Source organism: Bufo bufo, chromosome 6, assembly GCF_905171765.1.
Source record: "Bufo bufo chromosome 6, aBufBuf1.1, whole genome shotgun sequence".
In the NCBI taxonomy this organism is placed as follows: Eukaryota; Metazoa; Chordata; class Amphibia; order Anura; family Bufonidae; genus Bufo; species Bufo bufo.
The window spans coordinates 46,129,872-46,152,226 of record NC_053394.1 but is presented as its reverse complement, the minus strand read 5'-3'; the positions used below and the strand labels follow the sequence as shown (position 1 = coordinate 46,152,226).

General features: G+C 43.8%; 1 long non-coding RNA gene across 1 annotated transcript; it reads right to left on the bottom strand.

Moving 5' to 3' along the window:
• Positions 1 to 1,613: 1,613 nt before the first annotated feature.
• LOC121004367 lies at positions 1,614 to 22,082 on the bottom strand. Its single transcript, XR_005779700.1, has 4 exons — positions 21,942 to 22,082; positions 15,627 to 15,631; positions 10,788 to 10,791; positions 1,614 to 1,624 (listed from the first exon to the last, which is right to left on the bottom strand). It is a non-coding gene; the product is annotated as an uncharacterized LOC121004367 (long non-coding RNA).
• Between the last annotated feature and the right edge of the window lie 273 nt (positions 22,083 to 22,355).

Below are 22,355 nucleotides of genomic sequence, written 5' to 3'. Positions count from 1 at the left end.
TGAGGCCAGAACAAGTACAGGAGATAGTAGATTAGCTTGCTGACAGTGCCTCCAGTTCCTTCACATTGTCTCCCACCCAGTCTCCTGCTGAAAGATCAGAGTTGGCACCTGCAGCCTATGTCCATCAGTCTTTCACCTCACCCCCTTGCAAATCAGCCAAGCAGTCTGAGCCCCAAGTCATGCAGCAGTCTCTTCTGCTTTTTGATGACTCTGTTAGCAGGGTTTCCCAAGGCCATCCACCTATCCCTGCCCCAGAAGTGGAAGAGATTAAGTGCACCAATGCCCAACCACTTATGTTTCAAGATGAGTACATAGGAGGACCATCGCAGCATGTGTCGGATGATGATGAAACACAGGTGCCAACTGCTGGGACTTTCGAAAGTGTGCAGACTGACAAGGAGGGCAGGGGTGAAGACTGGGTGGAAGATGATGTGAAGGATGATGAAGTCCTCAACCCCACATAGAATCAAGGTAATGCGAGTGACCTATGTAGTTCGGAGGAAGAGGCGGTGGTCGCACAGAGCCACCAGCACAGCAGAAGAGGGAGCAGGGTGCAAAAGTGGAGCGGCCGTCCCCTAGATAGTACGCTTTCTACTGCCCCCCGCAGCAAGGGACCAAGCACACGAAAGCCAGCTCAAAGGAGTTCCCTGGCGTGGCAGTTCTTCAGACAATGTGCTGACGACAAGACACGAGTGTTTTGCATGCTGTGCAATCAGAGCCTGAAGCGAGGCATAAACGTGCATGACCAGGCATTTAAGTGCTAAGCACGAGCTGCAGTGGAGTAGACACCTCAAAAACCAAGAAAGGTCTCTGGCTCCTCCTGCTTCCTCTTCTGCTGCAGTCTCGGCCTCTTCATCCACCTCTGGAGTGACAGTGCCACCTGCCCCCTCGCAAACAGAGGATCTGCCAGCAACACCACCACCTTGGTCGCCAAGCATCTCCACAATGTCCCACGGAAGCGTTCAGCTCTCCATCTCCCAAACACTGGAGAGGAAGAGGAAGTACATACCTACCCACCCGTGATCCCTAGCCCAAAATTCCAGCATTTCTAAATTACTGGCCTTTGAAATGCTATCATTCCATTGGGTGGAGACGGATAGTTTTAAAGGCCTTATGGCGGTGGCTGTCCCACAGTACATCGTGCCTAGCCGCCACTACTTTTCCAGGCGAGCCATCCCTTCCCTGCACAACCAAGTAGGGGACAAAATCAGGTGTGCACTGCGCAACGCCATCTGTGGCAAGGTGCATCTCACTACGGATACGTGGACCAGTAAGCACCGTCAGGGACGTTATATCTCCATAACAGCACACTGGGTAAATGCAGTGGTGGCTGGGCCTGAGGCGGATAGCAGTTTGGTGCATGTCCTTCCACCACCGAGGATTGCAGGGCGCCTCAGTTTGCCTCCAGTTGCTTCCTCCTCCTACCCCGCTTCCTCATCCTCTACCAGCATCTCATTCGGTCAGCGTAACACCTTCACCACCAACTTCAGCACAGCCAGGGGTAAACAACAGCAGGCAGTTTTAAAACTTGTCTATTTGGGGGAAAAACCCCGCACCGCGCAGGAGCTGTGGTCAGGCCTTGAACAACAGACTGATGAGTGGTTTGTGCCAGTGAGCCTCAAGGCTTGCCTGGTGGTGTGCGATAATGGGCGAAATCTCGTAGCAGCTCGGGGACTAGCCGGTTTGATGCACATCCCTTGCCTGGCGCATGTGCTGAATTTGGTGGTGCAGAGATTCCTTAAAAATGACCCCGATATGTCAGAGTTGTTGCATAAAGTGCGGGCCGTCTGTGAGCGCTTTCGGTGTTCTCACCCTGATGCTGCTCGCCTGTCAGCGCTACAACGTAACTTCAGCCTTTCCGCTCACCACCTCATATGCGACGTGCCCACAAGGTGGAAATCCACCTTGCACATGCTGGCAAGACTGTGCGAGCAGCAGCAGGCGATAGTGGAGTTTCAGCTGCAGCACGCACGGGTGAGTCGCTCTGCGGAACAGCACCACTTCACCACCAATGACTGGGCCTCCATGCGAGACCTCGTTCCTTGTTGCGCTGTTTCGAGTACTACACCAGCATGGCCAGTGCCTCTAACGGCGTTCTCAGCATTACAATCCCACTTCTATGCCTATGCTTGCGATGATGGAAGAGGATGTGGCACAGGAGGAGGAGGAAGAGGGATCATTTCGTAGGGTTTCCGGCCAGTCATTTACAAGTGGCTCCGAGGATGGGTTCCTGCACCCACAAACGCCAGGTACACTATTGTCCAGCCAGGGCACAGTTCTGGAGGATGACGAGGTGGAGGATGAGGAGGAGATGGAGAAGGAGGAACCATGTTCACAGCAGGGTGGCACCGAGACCAGCTCATGGCCATCACTGGTGTGTGGCTCGGGGGATACAGAAGACACAGACGATACACCTCCCACAGAGGACAGTTTTTCGTTGCCTATGGGCAGCCTGTCACACATGAGCGATTACATGCTGCAGTGTCTCCGCAACGACCGCCGAGTTACCCACATTCTAACTTGTGCTGATTACTGGGTGGCCACGCTGCTGGATCCCCGTTACAAGGACAACGTACCGTCCTTAATTCCCTGACTGGAGCGTGATCGTAAGATGCGCGAGTACAAGCGCACGCTGGTAGACGCGCTGCTGGTGGCATTCCCACCTGACAGCGGGGGCACAGTGGAAGCACAAGGCAAAGGCAGAGGATGAGGAATAGGTCGCCAACGCAGCTAGGGCACCGCCAGCACCTCAGAGGGCAGGGTTAGCATGGCCGAAATGTGGAAAAGCTTTGTCAGCACGCCACAACAACCAGCACCACCAGCTGATATGGAATGTCTTAGCAGGAGGCAGCATTTCACCAACATGGTGGAGCAGTATGTGTGCACACGCCTACACGTACTGAATGATTGGTCTGCCCCCTTCAACTTGTCCGCCTGTCCACAGCCAATGTGGACAAGCTCACGTTCATTAAAATGAACCAGGCATGGATCCCACAGGACTTGTCTGTACCTTGTGCAGAATATACATGTATACCGGCCTTAACAAGCCATTGTTATACTACAGCGCAATTGCTCATTCTTGTATTTTGGATATTTCACACTTTTTTGGAGTGTACCCTAATTAAAAAATAAAAAATAAATTGAAACCAAAAACCAGTGTCGGCTACCTTGTCCTCCTCCAACGCTGCTTCCACCTACACCGCTACGTCCACCGCCTTTAAGGTGTGATGTACCACTGCTATACCTAGTAGACAGGTAAAAAAAATTACAAATTTTTTCTGTTACATTTTCGGGTGAAATTCACAAATTTTTGGGGGTGATGTACCACTGCTATACCTACTAGACAGGTTAAAAAAAAAATTGTCTGTTACATTTTCGGATGAAATTCACCAATTTTGGGATGTGATGCAGCGACTTGGTGCGAACCGTGTCTGAGGTGGACGCAGTGTTCAGTGCGGTCTCTCCGGGCTGTTTGGTGGCTGGCTCCCTGGTTCCTGTGTATTGCTCCAGGGGCTGGTGGGTCTTGGAGAGACTTCCTTGCACTGGCGCTGAATCTGCAACTCCCCCCCCCTCCCTGTTTTTTGTGCTCCACTAGCTTCCCCCTTTTCTGTTTGGGAGGACTTTGAGGGGTGGGAGTGTCTCGGTGACAAGACTTTGAATCCAATAGATGCCGCTGTTCATGAGTAGTGTAGATCGTAAATTTTTCATGCAAATGTTTTTTCTCCTGAAAAACAAGACAGATTCTGTTCATTTGCATGTCTTTCCCATAAGCCCATGTTTATGCAAATTAGTTTTTACATGACAAAACTGTATAGAAAGGTTATTGAATATTATGTTAGGACAATCAGTAAACTTTTTGTCACCCTAATGATATTGATCTAGCTGCGTAGGTCCGCCCAAGCCATCCAACAGATGTGAAGCAACTTTGAGGCTTAGGCTACTTTCACACTGCCGTTCACAACGGGTCCGTCTGATGTTTCTTCAGGCGGATCCGCTCCTATAATGCAGACGTTTGTATCCGTTCAGAACGGATCCGTCTGCATTATAACTTATAATAAGCTTATAAAATTCTAAGTGTGAAAGTAGCCTGAACGGATCCGTCCAGACTTTACATTGAAAGTCAATGGGGGACGGATCCGTTTGAAGATTGAGCCATATTGTGTCATCTTCAAACGGATCCGACCCCATTGACTTACATTGTAAGTCTGGACGGATCCGCTTGCCTCCGCACGGCCAGGCGTCAGGGGTCCGCTTGCTGAGCAGAGCGGAGGCTGAACGCCGCCAGACTGGTGCATTCTGAGCGGATCCGCGTCCACTCAGAATGCATTAGGGCAGGACGGATGCGTTCGGGGCCGCTTGTGAGCCCCTTCAAACGGAGCTCACGAGCGGACACCTGAACGCAGGTGTGAAAGTAGCCTTACTGGCTCTCAGTCAGATGAGAGCTGGTTTGGAATGTCACATAGTGAACAAGGCTGCCATTGTAAGGTATGCTGACTGTTATCTGTCTCATGGATAGATTGTTGACTTCCACATACCTGGCTTTTGGCATATAGCCTTTGTGTGGTTGTCTATTGTATGTAATAGATAATAGGAGTCCAAGATGCATCCAGCCATCCTCTTAATGCTGTTTTCAAACCATTTTGATGGGTTTTCCATCAATTTCTAACCTTTTTTTGTGAAAAGACATCCTCTTCTCTTCCGAGCAGGGGGTGCCTGGGGTTCTCCCATTGACTTCCGTTATGCTCGGGTGCTCAGTAGAGCACTCAAACATACTGATGTGTTTGGCCAGAGCACACCAGCACTTTGGTGCTCGATCAACACTACTAATTACCCAATGAATGAGCGAAATGCTCACTCATCGAGTAATAGAATTGCCTAAATTATCCTTTATGGCGAGCAGATTGTGCTGTCTAAAAATTACTCTGCTGCCCACAAACAATTATTCGATTGCATTAGAGATCGCTCCTCTCCATACTGTGGAAAGGATCTATATATTTAAATGTGGTGGTCACCTCTACTCGCGATTGTTGTGAAGGAACACTTCCATCCGACAATCGTCAGCTTCATCTGCAGTGTAAAGGGGCCTTTAGGGACAACTCTCCTTGAGTGGACCAGCCAGAGCCCTGACTTGAACCCAATCAAACATCTCTGAAGAGACCTAAAAAAGGCTGTCCACCAACAATCCCCATCCAACCTGACAGAGCTTGAGAGGATCTGAGGAGAGGAATGACATAAAATCCCCAAATCCAGATGTGGAAACCTTGTGTCATCATACCCAAGAAGCCTAGAGGCTGTAATTACTGCCAAAAGGGCTTCAACAAAGTCATGAGTAATGGGTCTGAATACTTATGTCAATGCAAGATTTTAGTTTTCCATTTTTAACAAATTAGCTAAGATGTGTAATAAATTATTTTAAAACATTTTGTTAATGTTATCTTTTTCACTATGGGGTATTAAGTTCAGAATAATGGGGGAAATGTGAACATTTTTTTTTATTTTAGCACATCAAGGCCTCAACATGACAAAATGACAAAAAACAATAACAGATAAAACCTGTATGTATGATCTATCATTCACAATAGGTGATGCTCACAGTCCTTCCCTCTCCCCAATCCCCACACAATGTATTCTGTATAGGTCACAGAGCATGATTAAAAAAATTCTTCCACAGAAGTCAATGAGGGAGATTTACTAAGCATGTTGCACCAGAATTATGGCGTAAAATGCACCAAAAAGAATGACGTTTTGATTTGCATCAAATATATCAACTGTTTTCTCCAGAATTTTCACCATAAAGAATGCTTCACGCCAGAAATGAGTTATAAATGGCAAAGTGGGCGGGGCTATCAAACTGGTGCATATTACTCCTCATTTATCATCCTCTTTTGGGCAGAAATGGCTCAAATTGTTGCAATTAAGCCAGATTATGTAGTGGTGTTTTGTGTAAAAAGTCGCATTTATGAAAAGTGAAACCAACTCGTGATGGGAACAAATGATGGGTAAATATTAAAACAGGATGCAATTATTTTTTCTAATATGAGCTAAACAACAGTGTTCTATCAGTGAACTGACATCCAACAAAAACAAAACAATAACAAAAACTTCCCAAGCGTGAAACAAAAGTTCCAATTTACCAGTGGAAATGTTGCAAATTTGCTTCAAAAGTCGCAATTATGTTTCAAAAGTCACAAGTGTAGTCTGGCAGGGGGGTGGCTGAAATGGCGCATTTTGGTTCAAAAAAGTCGCATTTTATTGCTGTCTGTGTTAGAATGTCGCAAATCCAAAGAAATAGGTGTATAATCAAGTTGGCATTTTAAAAAGTCACATTTTACAAGTGGTGTGCGCCTTTTGCTATATGAGGTGAAACTAATCACCAGTTTTGATTTGTAACGTTAGTACTGTATTCGTTTGGTTCAAATTACGCCATTATTGATAAATGTCCCCCAATGAGTTCCCTGCACTCATTGACACTATCCAATTAGTGCTTTCATTGTCAGACTGTGAAGGAACACCCCCCAATCTGGTAACACCCAGATAGACCTTTATTGCAGACTGCTGGCAACACATTCATGAACTTCTAGTATGAATAACAGGGGGAATGGTACAACATGGAGTCATTACGAAAAGATGCTCCAGGATTGTTGTTACCTGGGAAATGCAGGTGTAGTATTTATTAAAAGAGGAGAGGGGGTAGGTCCCCTTTAAGGGCTCAGGACACTCTAATTTCAGTTACAGTGTTGAATACCGATAGATATTGATCATCATAAAACTCAGTTAAATGTTTCTCTTGATATTGGAGTTTGAAATTCCAACAAACGATCAAAATCCATTGTTGTATAGTGAATGCCTCAGCGCTTGAAACATTCAGGGATGATATTGAGAGTGATTTCTCTCCCTGCGCATTGTTCGTATGGATCCGTGTCAGCCCGGTGACAGGGCTTTTTAAGGAAGATGAAATGCAATTCTATTCATGGTTTCCTCAACTGTATCAGCATCAGTCACCTTACCAGTCTTTTCATTGAACAAAGAGTGCGGCCCTGGTAGATAGTGAGTTATGATGACAGTAACGTATGACCATTCCACAGACCTGCCATACAACAGGAGGCAGAAACCTTGCATTTATATGTTTGTTTAAATGGCCTGTCCAGGATTTTAATACTGATGACCTATCAGACCACCAATATCTGATCATATAAATGTCCGAAACCTAGCACATTCGCTGTTATTCTATATTCTATATTTTTCAAACCAGTGCCTGGATCTGAATACTTTTGTAACTGCATATAATTGAAAATTGAGTATAGCCAGGGAGCTATTCAATAAAATGTATCTGTATAGCGCCACCTGCTGTTTGTTCTTTTCCTTATATCTTGTCCATGTCACTGAGCTGGTCGAACATGCTCAGTTTAAATCTTCAATTGCCATAAGCCATATGTTCTATATGGTCTATAACCTCAGTCCCTGAAGTTGAGAGTCCCTGAAGTTGAGCATAACAGTTTTTGATTCCATGGTCTTTCAGGTTGATGCATCCAGGATGTTTGAGACATGTATATAGGTATACAAAAAGAGGGTGCTCATGTTTACATGAAAGTTTGTTAAAAACAGGTATCAAGCTGGTCCGCCCAAAGGGAGAGAAAAGCAGCTACTGTACGACTTCAAAACAGAGCCATCCGGCTCATCAAGAAACTAGATTGGACAGACTCTGTTACAAAAGCACGCAGGGAACTCCACTGGCTCCCAGTGAAAGAGAGAGTGCAGTTTAAGCTGTGCTGCTTAACACACAAAGCTCTCTACAAAACAGGCCCCATTTATCTGCAAAAAAAGATAACACGTTACCATCTTCCTAGAGAACTGAGATCCACCTCAGCCTCCCTTTTGTCGGTGCCAAGAACCCGCCTCAAGACAAGGGGGGACAGACGTTTCTCAGTATTAGCCCCCAAGATCTGGAACTCCCTCCCAGAACATATTAGAACTATACCAGATTACCTGGAATTCAGGAAGCTGGTTAAGACCTGGCTATTTGTGTAGGATGACGTAGGGGCCCACCAATACAGCCGTCCACAAGCGCTTCGATCGGATTGAGTTCCTCTAGAGCGCTATATAAGGACTTAGTAACATAACATAACATAACATAACATGAATCTGACAATGTAATGGCTAATGAAAAATGGTATGGGGTCTGAGCTCACAACCTGTGAAAAATATATTGGTAAAGTTAGATGAGTGCAATAAAATATCTCAATATTGGCTACTTTCTCTTCTCCAAATCTTATGGTCAAGTTTCCAAATAACAACTTGGATTTGGGGATAAAATTACTATTTCGTATTGTTCATAAGGTTGGATATAGCAGTAGAAGGTAGCATGATCTTTTGGTCCTGGTAGACAGGGGGCTCTTGATATGTGCCTACACAAACTGACCCTCCTACAGGCTAAGAAAAAAGCAGCTGCAACTCCAAGCATGAACTAGACTCTAAAGAGCTTCAGAAGATGATTGCTGTCAATATAAATGAATGGATAATGAGCAGTGGAAATAAAACCACTGTGCCAGCCAATAGGTTTGACTTTGGGATAATCGAAATGGCATTATTCTGGCAATCCCGTGCTTTTCACCCTTTAATCCATTTACAGGAATCTGGTCTTTGCTGCATGGGAGCCACTAGCTACCTTTTGGAGTAGTCCCTATGTGGTTGACAGCTGACTCACAGGGTTCAGAGACACCAGTGTCAGGGCATTGAAGGGTCAAACAGACTCATAGTCAGGGAGAGGCAGAGGTCAGAGCAGGCAGAGTATGTGAGAATCCATGAAATAAGTCTGAGGCCAGGGCAGTTAGAGTACATAAAAATCAGTGAAAGTCTGAGGTCAGGCAGGCAGAGTACGTGTCAATCCATAAAACAATACAAATTGTATGTCAAGGCAGTTAGAAAAGGGTCAATACAGTTATCAGGCAGAGGTCAGGTCAGGCAGCAGATGGTCAGAGTCAGGAAACGGGCAGAGATCGGTACATGGGCAGACAAACAGAACAGCACACATTTGCAAGAACTAGCAAGCTACATAATCTTTTGCTCAGGTAGAGAATGAGACAAATAGCATGGCATATATAGCAGAAGCTGATAACACTTTACAAGCAGCCTAGAAGCTGTATACAGAACCAAAGGAGTAGTTAGCCCTTGCAATACTGCAGAGGTAACGGTCAATCAAAAATATCAAAATACATGTTCCCCAAAAGATACACAGGACACCTGTGCCCGGGCCTGCTCCAGAGCGTCTGGCTTGTGACAGTCATAGGGTAAGTGGAGTGGAGTCCATTCCTGCCGATGGGCACAGGCTGCCAACATAACAGACATAACAACAGTAGTTTTTACCTTTTTGGTGGTGACATGCCTAAGAGAGTTGTGAAGACTATGCACTCACATGTTGGTTTAATTAGATGAGTGCAATAAAATAGCATAATATTGGTTACTTTCACTGCTTCAATCGCTTTCCCAACAAGTGACATTATGGGATATTACTATTCAGTATTGTTTGAAAGGCTGTACGCAGCAAAAGAGGGTACAGTAGCTTGATCTTCTGATCCTGATAGACAAGGGGCCCTTGATATTTGCCTACACGCCATTGTATTGTAAGTAATCATCAGATTCTGGATTTCAGCGTTCAGTGCTTCTACAGTAATCATCATACAATATAGAATTCTGTCTGAGAGAATAGATAACCAGCAAGGTAAATATGTAGACGCGAGTAGAGAAAATCTTGAACGTCCTTGTGAATTACTGAAGAATAAATTGTAAAGGTAGACACAGTAAGTATTCTCTACAAGACAGTACATAACAATGAAAGTGCATAAAATGAGCATCTTAAGTGACTCCGGTATAATCCTCAAGAATGAGATCCTTAAATATGCAAACAAATGATATTGAACAGATGTTGATTAACATTTTTATGTCTCTTGTAGCCATTGTGCAGAATAAAATTCATCCCATGCCTTTGTGTGAATTTTCGGCATACTGAGGAAATGCAACATAAAAAGGTAAAAAAAAATAATAACACAGCGAGCGAATAAATTCAAGCCGGGATCTTTGTATCAGTGACCAATTACCAATTCACTCACTCTTGATGAGATGTGAAGTAAAATCTTTTGGCCTCCAGGGAGACTTCACCTTAATACCATAGTTTTATCCCTTTGGTTTTTCTGCTGTGTTTTTTACATCTGGCACTGTAGAGTAATGACCTCAGCTCAAAGCTATGTAAAGCTTCATAAAGCGAGTGAAATCTTCTGCTCCAAAATCACTACTTCCCATCTACCTCATCACAACATGAAATATCCAGGTTTAATATTTGGCCGGGCCATAGACACACACTGGCAATCCTGAAATGGCCATTTGTCTGGGTAAAGCTATTCTTATTTTTGATAATATAGAGAAAACTTGAAGAGCTATAAAGAGCTTGGAAGATGAGCATGAAAGGCTGGACCCTTTCATCTAAGATGTATCTTATAAAAGCAAAATTTATATAGTGCCACTGTTTCCTTATGTTATTTTATATGTACCTCAACTCAGGAGGAGCGGAGAAGAGGTTGGAAGTGGTAGTGGCTCTGGCTGTAACAGTCAATCACAGTGGCTATTCTCAAGTCGATGCTCCCTTGGCTCTTGCAATGCTGGCTGTAATTTCCAACTGAGGAATACAGGGTTTAAGATATGACTGGCCAGGAGGTGTCCCAGTGTGAAGGATGTCTCAACAATGTGCCTCTCACAGCAGTAACGTCTATACCGTAGCTTTGATCAGAAAATACATAACTGTCTGACTCCAATGCTCGGCCATGAAGATTTTAGACATTCTTGGCTCTCTCCTTTATCTCTCTCTCTCTCTCTCTCTCTCTTTCTTGAGCACTGTACAAATGGTAAAATCTTTGTCACAGTAGATAATCTTTAGAGAAGGTTATTCTCTGGATCTTTGGTCCAGTCACGTAAGGAGTGGTGCAGGTTCTCTCTTCCTCCAACTCTAGACTTACTAGAACTGACAACTTTAGACACAGCTAGGGGCAGAACCAGGCCCACCTTAACTTCCTGCAGGGGCTGAGCCAGAGAGTTTGTTAACTCTGTTACTTCCATACAGGTGTAGTAGAGTTAACACACGCTTAACTAGACGCATTGACTAAAATAGTTGTGTTAAGCTGACAATTTCAATTGCTTTTCAGAGGCTTTTTTACAGGATATTACGATGAGTTAAGAAATCTGAGTTAAGAGTTTGAGTGTTAACTCTACTACATCTGTACATAACCATACTGGGAATATATCTGGCATTAAATGACATTACATTAAACAAAACAATTTTGCAAGTACAGATGGTCTGGGGTACTGCACATTTTCAGTCTAAATATTTGGTGTAATTGATTAAGGAGTTGTACCAACATTAAATTTTTTGATACGCAAATGCTTCAGGTGTGAGATATTCTCTGCACTTCATTAGAATGGAGCCCCTTGATGTTTAATCTGTATAGTAATGAGCATGTCCACCTACTAAGGGTACTTTCACACTTGCGCTAAAGTTTTCTGGTATTGAGTTCCATCTTAGTTTTTTCCTAATGCATTCTGAATGGAGAGCAATCCGTTCAGTATGCATCAGGATTCCTTCAGTTCAGTCACTCTTACGGTATTTGGCCAGAGAAAATACTGCAGCATGCTACGGTACTTTCTCCGTCCAAAATTCCGGAACACTTGCCATGGCATTATTTTTAATTCAAATGCATTAATGCAGTAATACACCAAGTGTTCCGGAAAAACGTATCCAATTTTCTGGTCTGCGCATGCGCAGACCTTAAAAAATGTGTGAGAAAAATACCGAATCCATTGATGTGATGTGAAAAAATAAATACCGGATCCGTTTTTCCGGATGACACCAAAGAGACGGATCCGGTATTGCAAAGCATTTGTAAGACGAATCCACATCTGGATAAGTCTAAAAATGTTATCCGGTGACGGAACTGCCTGCCGGAATCCAACACAAGTGTGAAAGTACCCTAAGATGGTCACACATGCTCAGTTCCATTCTTCACCTGTCATCAGCAATATCTACTGTTAGAAGCTTTGACAGTTAAAGGGAGAGAGCTTCAGAGGAAGCAACATGCCCTCTGAGAAAGGACACACCCACTGGAGCATTGTAATGAAGAGTTCTATGGATCCATGTGAGGTACAGGACTGGTCCTTTTTTTGTTCGAACAAGACTATATGAGATCTATTTTTCATTCTAAAGGGTCACTAAATTAAAATTCAAACAAATAAAAAGAACAGAGAAATGTAACTGATTTTTTTTCCTTGCTCCTCTCCCTTCTGGGAACACTTACCTGCTCCCTGCCTCTGTGGTCTGCTTCATTGCCTCCACTGTGTCCACGTTCTGGGCCCTGTCTTGCACTTGCTAGCACTGCATGGACATGGTCATGGACTGCTGCATCCAATGTCTTGTGGAGCAGCTTATGACCATGCAGCACCAGGGACCAGATCATGGAGGCAGCACAGAGGACGGAAGAGGTGGGGAGAAGGAAAGTAGGAATCTTTTATTTATGAAGGCTGGCTGCAGGAACTTGTAAAAACTTGTAAAAACTCAGTATTCCCAGAGAACCCCTTTAAGGTAACAGCTGTAGCAGCAACTACATGGCCCAGAACAGAAGCCAACTGTGCCACCTCCATTCAGTGGTTCATTTACACATAATTGTAGAGTTGGTCCTTAAATCTGCTGTACCTCAATGCAACATCTTTAACATGGTGCCTTCTTCATTTTTAGGTGAAAGGACATGTAATAGAATAGGGGCAAATGCATCATGGACAGGAACGTATGTACAGTAAAGGCCTCTCCCCTGGATGAGTTGTGAGCAACAGCCTAAAAATCCTTATGTAGATTCTAGAGGTGCAGCTTACAATCCCCACCGGGTCACAAAAATGGTCTGGTATACAAGTAGGAAAAATAATAAGAGAAGAGGGACTTGACTACAGTTACACCTCAATTAACACAGAGGGACAGTTCATAAGCTTTAATGGTAATCTTACTACGCGTTTAGGGACCAAACGGGTCCCTTCGTCAGTTAATAACCAAGATGATGGTTATTATCTGATGAATGGACCCGTTAGATCTCGAAACATACTGTAAAATGATCAATAAAGCTTATCAATTGTACAGCTGTGATCGTGCTGCAGTCAAGTCCCTCTTCTCCTACTGTTTTTCCACAGGGTTTTAGGTGCCACAGATTCCCTTGCACCCCCTATAGCTTCACCCATAATCTACATAAACCATTGATATTCTGAGCACACTTACTGTTGGGTCCCAATGGTTGTGCGCTGGTTACACCCCTGATATGTGTTAGTACCCACAAGACACTGTAATATTAGAGCTAGGATGAAAATGTATCTTTTTTTCCTTAAAGGGATTCTGTCACCAGGTTTCACCCCTGTCAGCTAAAAATATGATGATGTTCAGGGCATCTTCACGATTCCTAATGTGGGCTTATAAATTTCCTCTGTGGGCTTATTTAGCTAAAAAACAGCTTTTACTAACCTGTCAGTCAAACAAATAAGGTGCCCAAGGGGATGTTAATGGATGCAAGGTGCGGCCGCACCTGCCGCCGTTCGTGCCCAGCGCCGCCTTTCTGGACTTCTGCGCCGCCTCCTAATCCTCTGTGCCGCCTCTCGCTCTCCCTCCCTCACCCCTCCTTCTGCTGTAAGATCTCGCGCTTGCGCACAGGGCTCTGCTTGATGCGCCCGTGCAGACTTTTCCATTTGGCTTCTTACAGCGAAGTGCGCATGCGCCGGCACTTCACTCAACCCCTGTATGCGCGAGATCTTACAGCAGGAGGAGGGGGGAGGGAGGGAGAGCGAGAGGCGGCACAGAGGACTAGGAGGCGGCGCAGAAGTCTGTAAAGGCGGCGCTGGGCATGAACGGCGGCGGGTGCGGCCGGCACCTTGCATCCATTAACATCCCCTTGGGCACCTTATTTGTTTGACCTACAGGTTAGTAAAAGCTGTTTTTTAGCTAAATAAGCCCACAGATGACATTTATAAGCCCACATTAGGAATCGTGAAGACGCCTTGAACATCAGCATATTTTTAGCTGACAGGGGTGAAACCTGGTGACAGAATCCCTTTAATAAAGGTAAGCCTAGCTATGCCGCTGCATAGGATCTTCACTTACGGCTCCTGTTGAACATTTTATGACTTTCGGTTTACCACCATAAAAAAAATGAAATTATTTACCGTATGTGAAATAATATGTTTTGCCTATATAACAGAATACATGAATCATATAAAATATGGTATAATTGTACTGTTAATTCTTAGGCGGCCATGAGAATAGAGTACGAGGAGAATAGTCTACAATAATTTCTAATTACTTAGTCATTTTTAATTTCCCTTGTTTCTTGAGCTATTTTCCCTTCTGGAAATTGATTACCTTGCACTTATATCTGACTTATGTATAGTGCTCTAGCACAGCTTGCAGTGGATATTGCAACCAAAAACTCTAAATGTCTTATATTATAGATTGTACACAGGGGAGGATTGGCCATAGACCTTACAGGGAAATATCCCGGTGGGCCGATGCCCAGGGGGGCGCCTGACCCCTCCTCACGGCCGGCCAGTGGAAGTTTTTGGGGATGTATTTTGTGCTGCTGGCAGTATTTTGTGATGGACTGTGGTATTTGGCTCTGTTGGGGTGGTATAATGTGCCACAAGGGCTTTTTCCGCTTTGGACATATTTTTTTGTTAGTAGGGTCTACAAATGAGGTTATCCCAGGGTGTTACGTTAGTTGGACCCTTAACAATCAGCTCCAATCTTTGAGGGAACACATTAGTGGAATATAGTAGCGCTTTATATAAGTGCATAAAATAAATAATAATAACCTCATGTATTTAAATTTTCTTTTCTATCTGCCTCCCTGCCAGAACACACACATGAAATCAGATGAACTGTTAGTTTGATGATGATATATATAACAAAATACTTTATTCACTTCTCTACCACAAAGACTAACTCAGCTCTGCTACGTCTGCTTTAACCATGAAGAACTACTGTATAATATATATGGATATAAAAGGCAGCAGGCACAGAGAACCAGGCCTAGGGCAGCAGGTAATGAAATTCTAGCTCTGATGTGTTGCTTGGTCCAGCATTCAAATTATTTGATCTATCCACATCCACACATGTTTCTGGAAACAGCTATTGATGCCTTTGATGTACAGCAGGATCACCCATATACGACCTGCTCGAGAAGAACATCTACAGGGGTGCATGAATACATCCACATATTCAATCAAAACTGTCCTGAGTAAAATGGATTGAAAATTGCTTTTAAAGCCATATACCGAACGGATACACTTAGTATGCCAACAACACTGTGAGAGGGCAGAGATGGCTGCAGATAATATTTTACAATGATATTATATAACTGGCCAGCATTTCATTGGAGGGTGCCATGTGCGGTACATTCAGTGTTGTACTGTTCTACAATAATTATTACTATACTGTACAGTGCCCACTTCTAAATGAGTCTTAGTTCACATCACCGTTCAGCCTTTCCGTTCTCCTGCTCCGTTTAGGAGCAGGAGAACGGAAAGGACGGAGAAGGCACATAACTGAGCCAAACGGAGCCTAAGGACCCCATAGACTATAATGGGGTCCGTTATGTTTCCGCTCAGAAGGTGATTTTGGAGTGAAGACAAAAGTTGTGCATGCAGGACTTTTGTCTCCGCTTCAAAATCATCTTCTGAGCGGAAACATAACGGACCCCATTATAGTCTATGGGGTCCTAAGGGCTCAGTTTGGCTCAGTTATGTGCCTTCTCCGTCCTAAACGGAGCAGGAGAACAGAAAGGCTGAACGAAGCCTTAGCCATACCAGTGTCATATACTAATAGTATCATAGTTTGTAAGGCTGAAAAATACATACACTGATGAGCAAAAGGGAAACAATGTTTTGAACTTTTGACTTTCAGGCTCCATATCTCACCATCCACTACAGCTTCAACATGAAGCTATCATCATCTTATAGACAATGATCTTGAATATCTCATACATAAATCGGACTTGCAACTATTTAGCATATGATCAGTTATACAGATTCTTGTCATGTAACTGCATTGTTACTGTTTTGCTCCTAAAAATCTAAGTTTTAATTTTTATTATTTTGTATTTTTTAAATCCACCTTTGGCTTTCAACACTGCTTAAATCCATCTGGGCTTGTACACGATCAGATACAAGCATGTCTCAAATCTGTTCCCAGGTCTCTTCTACACGTTCCCAGTGTTGGTGCATACTGTTTGACTAACTTGGGTACAAATACAGCTTTTCCTTCAATTCTACACACAAATGATCGATTGGGTTGAGGTCTGGGGACTGTGGGGGGCCAATCCAGAACCTCTACTTCATTGTCATTGAACTATTTCTTCTCCAATCTTGGCATATGCTTCAGGATGTTGTCCTGCTGGAATACTATGTCGTCCTTTTCATTCTCATAGTACTCGAGTGTATGAAGTAACTCATCTTGTAGGATACTCACATGTAGCTAAGCCTAGAGACCACCATCAATACTGGTCAAATATCCAACGCCTTTGGCTGTGAAACAATCCCATATCATCAGGCTTCCTCCACCGAACATGACAGTTCCTTCAATTTCTTGATCCGTTAGCCCCCTTTTCCCTTGTTTCTTCCAGACCCATTTGTACCCATCAGAGCCCAGTTTATTGACTTTCATCTAATCGCTCCAAATCACCCATTTCCAATCTTCTACTGTCCACTGTTCGTACTTTTTTGCAAACTGGAGCCGACATTTCTTATGACGATATTGAAGTTGAGGCTTCTTCACCTTTTTTCAGGCCACCATTCCAGGCTTGTGTAATGCTCGTCGCATGATACTTGCATGGACGTCTGTGATCTCACTATTACGAAGCATACGAGCCACCTCCACTGCAGTGTTTGTTGCACCAGAACTGACAGACCTTGTGATGAGCTGACTTGTTAACTCTGATATTTTGCTTCGGTGTCCACCTCTTGGCTTTGGAATGAATGGACGGACTTCATTTCGTATTCTTCCAACTGTCATGGCACTCACATGATGCAGTTCGTCAATTTTCTTAGCCAAGATACCGCCACCGATGAGCATCAAATTTTCTTAGCCAAGATACCGCCACCGATGAGCTGGATGATGCTGTTTCTCTTTTCTTGGGAAATCGTCTTCATGGCTGCTCCTGGATTCAAACCTAATAACACACTGAGCGATTAGGGAATGTGAGAACAGGTTGTAATTTGTAGTATACAAGAAGAAAAAGATTGTTCCATCATCAGGAGCAAAACAGTAACAATGCAGTTACATGACAAGAATCTGCATAACTAATCATATGTTAAATAGTTGCAAGTCCAATTTATGTATGAGATAGCTGAGATGATTGTCTATAAAATGATAGTGGTCTCATGTTCGAAGCTGCAGTGGATGGTGAGATATGAACCCTGAAAGTCAAAAGTTCAAAACATTGTTACTTTTTTGCTCATCATTGTACATCCATCCAATTCAGCTTATTATCCTGCAAAAGTTGATCCAGAGGAAGGAAAATACATCATCAGGTAAAATGTAATTTTGCTCATCTTAGGCTAGTTTCACACTAGCGGCAAGGAACTCCGGCAGGCTGTTCCGGCGGGTGAACAGCCTGTCTAATCTGTGCTGCCACTAGTGCACGCGTGCCTCCGGACTACTGCTCTGGCCCCATTGACTATAATGGGGCGGGCCGGAGTTCCGGCGGCAGCACAGTAAACATGCCGAGAGGTAGTCGGAATAAAAGTACGACAATGTGGTATTGTGGTTTTCTTTGGGTGGTGGTCCATGCTGCACTCTTACATTGCGTCATGGATCAGCGAGTGTGGGCCCGCTGCACCAACTAACTGGATTGGATTTGTGCTAAATCCTAAGGACTTTATTCTGGCATCCCTGGTATTCACCCTTTACATCCTGTACAAGGATCTGGTCTTTGCTGCAGGGGAGCTTCCAGAACTCTACCTACTGGGATAGTCCCATTATAGTTAGCAGCTGACCTACTGAGTTCAAGGACACCGGTGCTAGCACAAGAGGGTCTAGACACAGAAAATGCACCAAAACCACAGGTATAGTATGAACAGTCACTAATACAGATTATAGGTTTATTCAGAACTTGATTGCAGTAAACTTGGCTGGATGGCTAGGAAGCTGCACCGCAATCGCAGAAGCCAGTCTGGACAGTTTCTAATACTGGAACTACAGATATCTGGCAACAACGAACAGGAGACACTAGGAGAGCCTGATGGTGGAGTAGTGATGGACGCAGGAACAAGGCAGGCATAAAATACTGTAGCGCAGACAGATAGAGCAGAAGAACTTTAACAAAGACTTAAATTGAAACTGAACTGTGAAGATGGGAACACAGCAGGAACACAGACTGGATAACGCAGGTAAATCGCAAGGAAATCACTGAAGTACACATTTTTCCAAACACCTTTGCTGGTCCCAGGGAACCTTAAAGCTTAGGCACTCTGCTTGGAGAGGGTTCCTTAAATACCCAGGGACTCATTGGCTGGGGAAGGATTTTCAAATGCACACACTTGCCCTTTAAGAGGCCACAGGTGAGCAAGCACATTCCCTAAGGCAGGGATGGGCAAACTGTGGCTCTCCAGCTGTTGTAAAACTACAACTACCAGTATGCCCAGTCTGCCTACAGCTATCAGCCTACAGCAGGGCATGATGGGATTTGTAGTTTTACAACAGCTGGAGAGCCGCAATTTGCCCATCCCTACCCTAGGGCAACAGAGACTGGAGTAATGAAAATAGCAGCTTGCAGAGGATGCCAGACAGCATGGTCGGTAGCCCAGATTGCTAAGTTAACATTGCTAGCCCGATGTACTTGTGTTGGCTGCAACTACACTAAACAAAATGCAACACTTTCGGTTTTGCTCCCATTTTGCATGAGCTGAACTCAAAGATCTGAAACATTTTCTACATACACAAAAGACCCATTACTCTCAAATATTGTTCGCAAATCTGTCTAAATCTGTGTTAGTGAGCACTTCTTCTTTTCCGAGATAATCCATCCCACCTCACAGGTGTGGCATATCAAGGTGCTGATTAGACTGTGTGAATATTGCACAGGTGTGCCTTAGAGTGCCCACAATAAAAAACCACTCTGAAATGTGCACAGTTTTGCCTTACTGGGGGGGGGGTGTCAGAAAACCAGTCAGCATCTGGTGTGGCCACCATTTGCCTCACGCAGTGCAACACATCATCTCCGTCGCATAGAGTTGATCAGGTTGTGATTGTGGCCTGTGGAATATCGGTCCACTCCTCTTCTATAGCTGTGTGAAGTTGCAGAATATTAGCAGAAACTGGAACACACTGTCGTATACGCTGATCCAGAGCATCCCAAACATGCTCAATGGATGACATGTCCGATGAGTATGCTGGCCATGCAAGAACTGGGATGTTTTCAGCTTCCAGGAATTGTGTACAGATCCTTGCAATATGGGGCCGTGCATTATCATGCTGCAACATGAGGTGATGGTCGTGGATGAATGGCACAACAATGGGCCTCAGGATCTCGTCACAGTATCTCTGTGCATTCAAAATGCCTTCAATAAAATGCACTTGTGTTCGTTGTCCATAACATACGCCTGCCCATACCATAACCCCACCGCTACCATGGGCCACTCGATCCACAACGTTGACATAAGCAAACCGCTCACCTACACGACGCCACACACGCTGTCTGCCATCTGCCCTGAACAGTAAAAAACCGGGACTCATCCGTGAACAGAACGCCTCTCCAAAGTGCCAGACGCTATAGAATGTGAGCATTTGCCCACTCAAGTCGGTTACGAGTCGTGTTGATCACGAATATTAAAATTGCAAATTTTTATCGCGAATATCGGCACTTCGAGGATTTGCGAATATTTAAAATATATAGTGATATATATTCGTAATTTCGAATATTCAAGATTTTTTTTTAATCAGTACACATGATCCCTCCCTGCTTCTAGCTTGTGGGCCAATGATAAGGCTGCAATATCTTTGACTTTAGGAGTAGTGTTAAATGCGAATTTTCGTAATGCGAATTTTCGTAATGAGAATCAATGAGATTGTGAAAACTCAGATCCGATGGTATATTCTAACCCCTAGGCGTTCCCATGGTGACGGGGACGCTTGTCGGGGAGGAGTATGGCAAAGGGGAACAACTGTACAGATAAAAAAAAAAAAGACGAATAGTCTAGAAAACGAATATATTTAGTTTTTTAGAATATTTGTAATATTCAAAAACAATAAAATATAGCAATATATAGAATATTTGAAAAAAAAGGAATATAGAGCAATTTAGCTAATATAGTGCTATAATCTTTTTTTTTAATAGTTGTAATTTTTTTCCAATCTGAACTTCAGATTATCTCGGCAAAGGAGAAGTGCTCACTAACACAGATTTAGACAGATTTGTGAACAATATTTGAGAGTAATGGGTCTTTTGTGTATGTAGAAAATGTTTCAGATCTTTGAGTTCAGCTCATGCAAAATGGGAGCAAAACCGAAAGTGTTGCATTTATATTTTTTTCAGTGTATTTGTATTTGTCCCGCCTTATGTCAATTTGAACCCACCTACAAAATGAGACCACTTTTAGTTTTTTTCCAGGGCCACTTTAGTTCTTAATTTCCCAATCCACCCCTGACTCTCTGGGAAATTGCGATGGTACCAGATGTTGGCAGAGTTTGTTCCAATAGCACATAAGATCAGCAGGCATTATGCTTTCAAGAACTTTATAGTATTAAAGCTGCATCTGTCCTCGAGGTGTTGTGTTGCTGGTTGTGAAGTAGTGAAGACAGAGGTTCTGCCATTTTTTTTTTTCAACAAGCACTTTGGGCTGAGAAGCAGAGAAGTCAATGGGTTCTGCAAGGCAGCCCCTGATTTTTTCCCAGTTGTTTTCTATTATTCATAAATAGATAATGATGACGCAGATGCTAGTGATAGCTCAGGATGGAAATAGAAGTTAGGTGTTTTGGAGGTCTTTCATGATCTTTGAATGTCAGAACTCGAGGTGCTAAATATAACAATCTAATATAAGGATACAGTAGACTCCACAATTCTAGGCCATGACTTCTGCAGGTCAGTAGGCCTCAATGGTGCACTTGATCCAGGACTGGCGATTTACCCCTCAAAATGTTGATGGTGACCTAGGCAGTGTGCTAACAACTCTTGTCTGGTTTTTTAATTAGGAGGATTGAGATGGATTGCTCATTGCAAACTGCATACTTTCCCCAAGCTATGACACCCCAAATGACTATTGTATGCACATTTATCCTCACGTGGGGAAAAGGATGAGTTCACTGTCCTCACCCTGTATATAAATACCCTGCCTGGCCCAGGGAAACTGGTTTGTTGAAACCTCACCCAGAACATATGCCCCAGTTGCTCCTCTGGCTGATCCCCTGCTTGAGTCCCACTTCAAGGAATTACGATTTGCTACTTTCAGAACTTCTCTAATGTCCAGGTACTTTGACATGTGCAAAACTTACAATATGCCCTATTTCACTAAAAGGTGAGGCTTAGGGCTCATGCACACGACCTTAGCCTTTTTTTGCAGTCGGCAAATTGCGTATCCGCAAATCACGGATACCGGCCCTGTGCATTCCGCATTTTGCGGAACAGAATCTCCGGCCCCTAATAGAACAGTCTTAATCTTGTCCATAATGCAGACAATAACAGGACATGCTCTATTTCTTTGAGGAACAGCTATGCGGACATACGGCGAATGTCCTTCCCTCACCGCGCCTGTGCCGAATACTGAACGGGATGGCGCAGGCGTGAGATTTTCCCAGCGCACAGGACCGGCAGGAGGAGATGAACGCTGCCTGGCCCTGTCAATCAAGGATGGCAGGGCGGGATATGAGGTCGGAGAACCCCCCCCCCCTCCCGCTCCTAGAGGCTAATTTGCATATAATAAAACATTAAACTGCACAAAAACGGGGGCATACCTATAAAAAAGAATAGCACAGTTAGATTCAGCTGACATTTGCACATGTATAATGTCAGCCTGTTTAATAGTGATAATTGTGATAAATGACAGAAACCCTTTAAGATATCTAAATCTACATTATAAATCCACAAAAAATTTAAGCTTTACAAATCATCAACTACTCATATCTCTAAAATCCATAATATTTTAGGTAGCAGAATAATTCATACCTGAGGCCAATGGCTGAAAAACGAGAACACACTTGGTAATCTACCATCGACAATTGTTATTTAACATTTGTCCATTTCGCATTGTACTGCAGACAGAACATTGTGTCAGAGGGATTTATTAGCTGACAA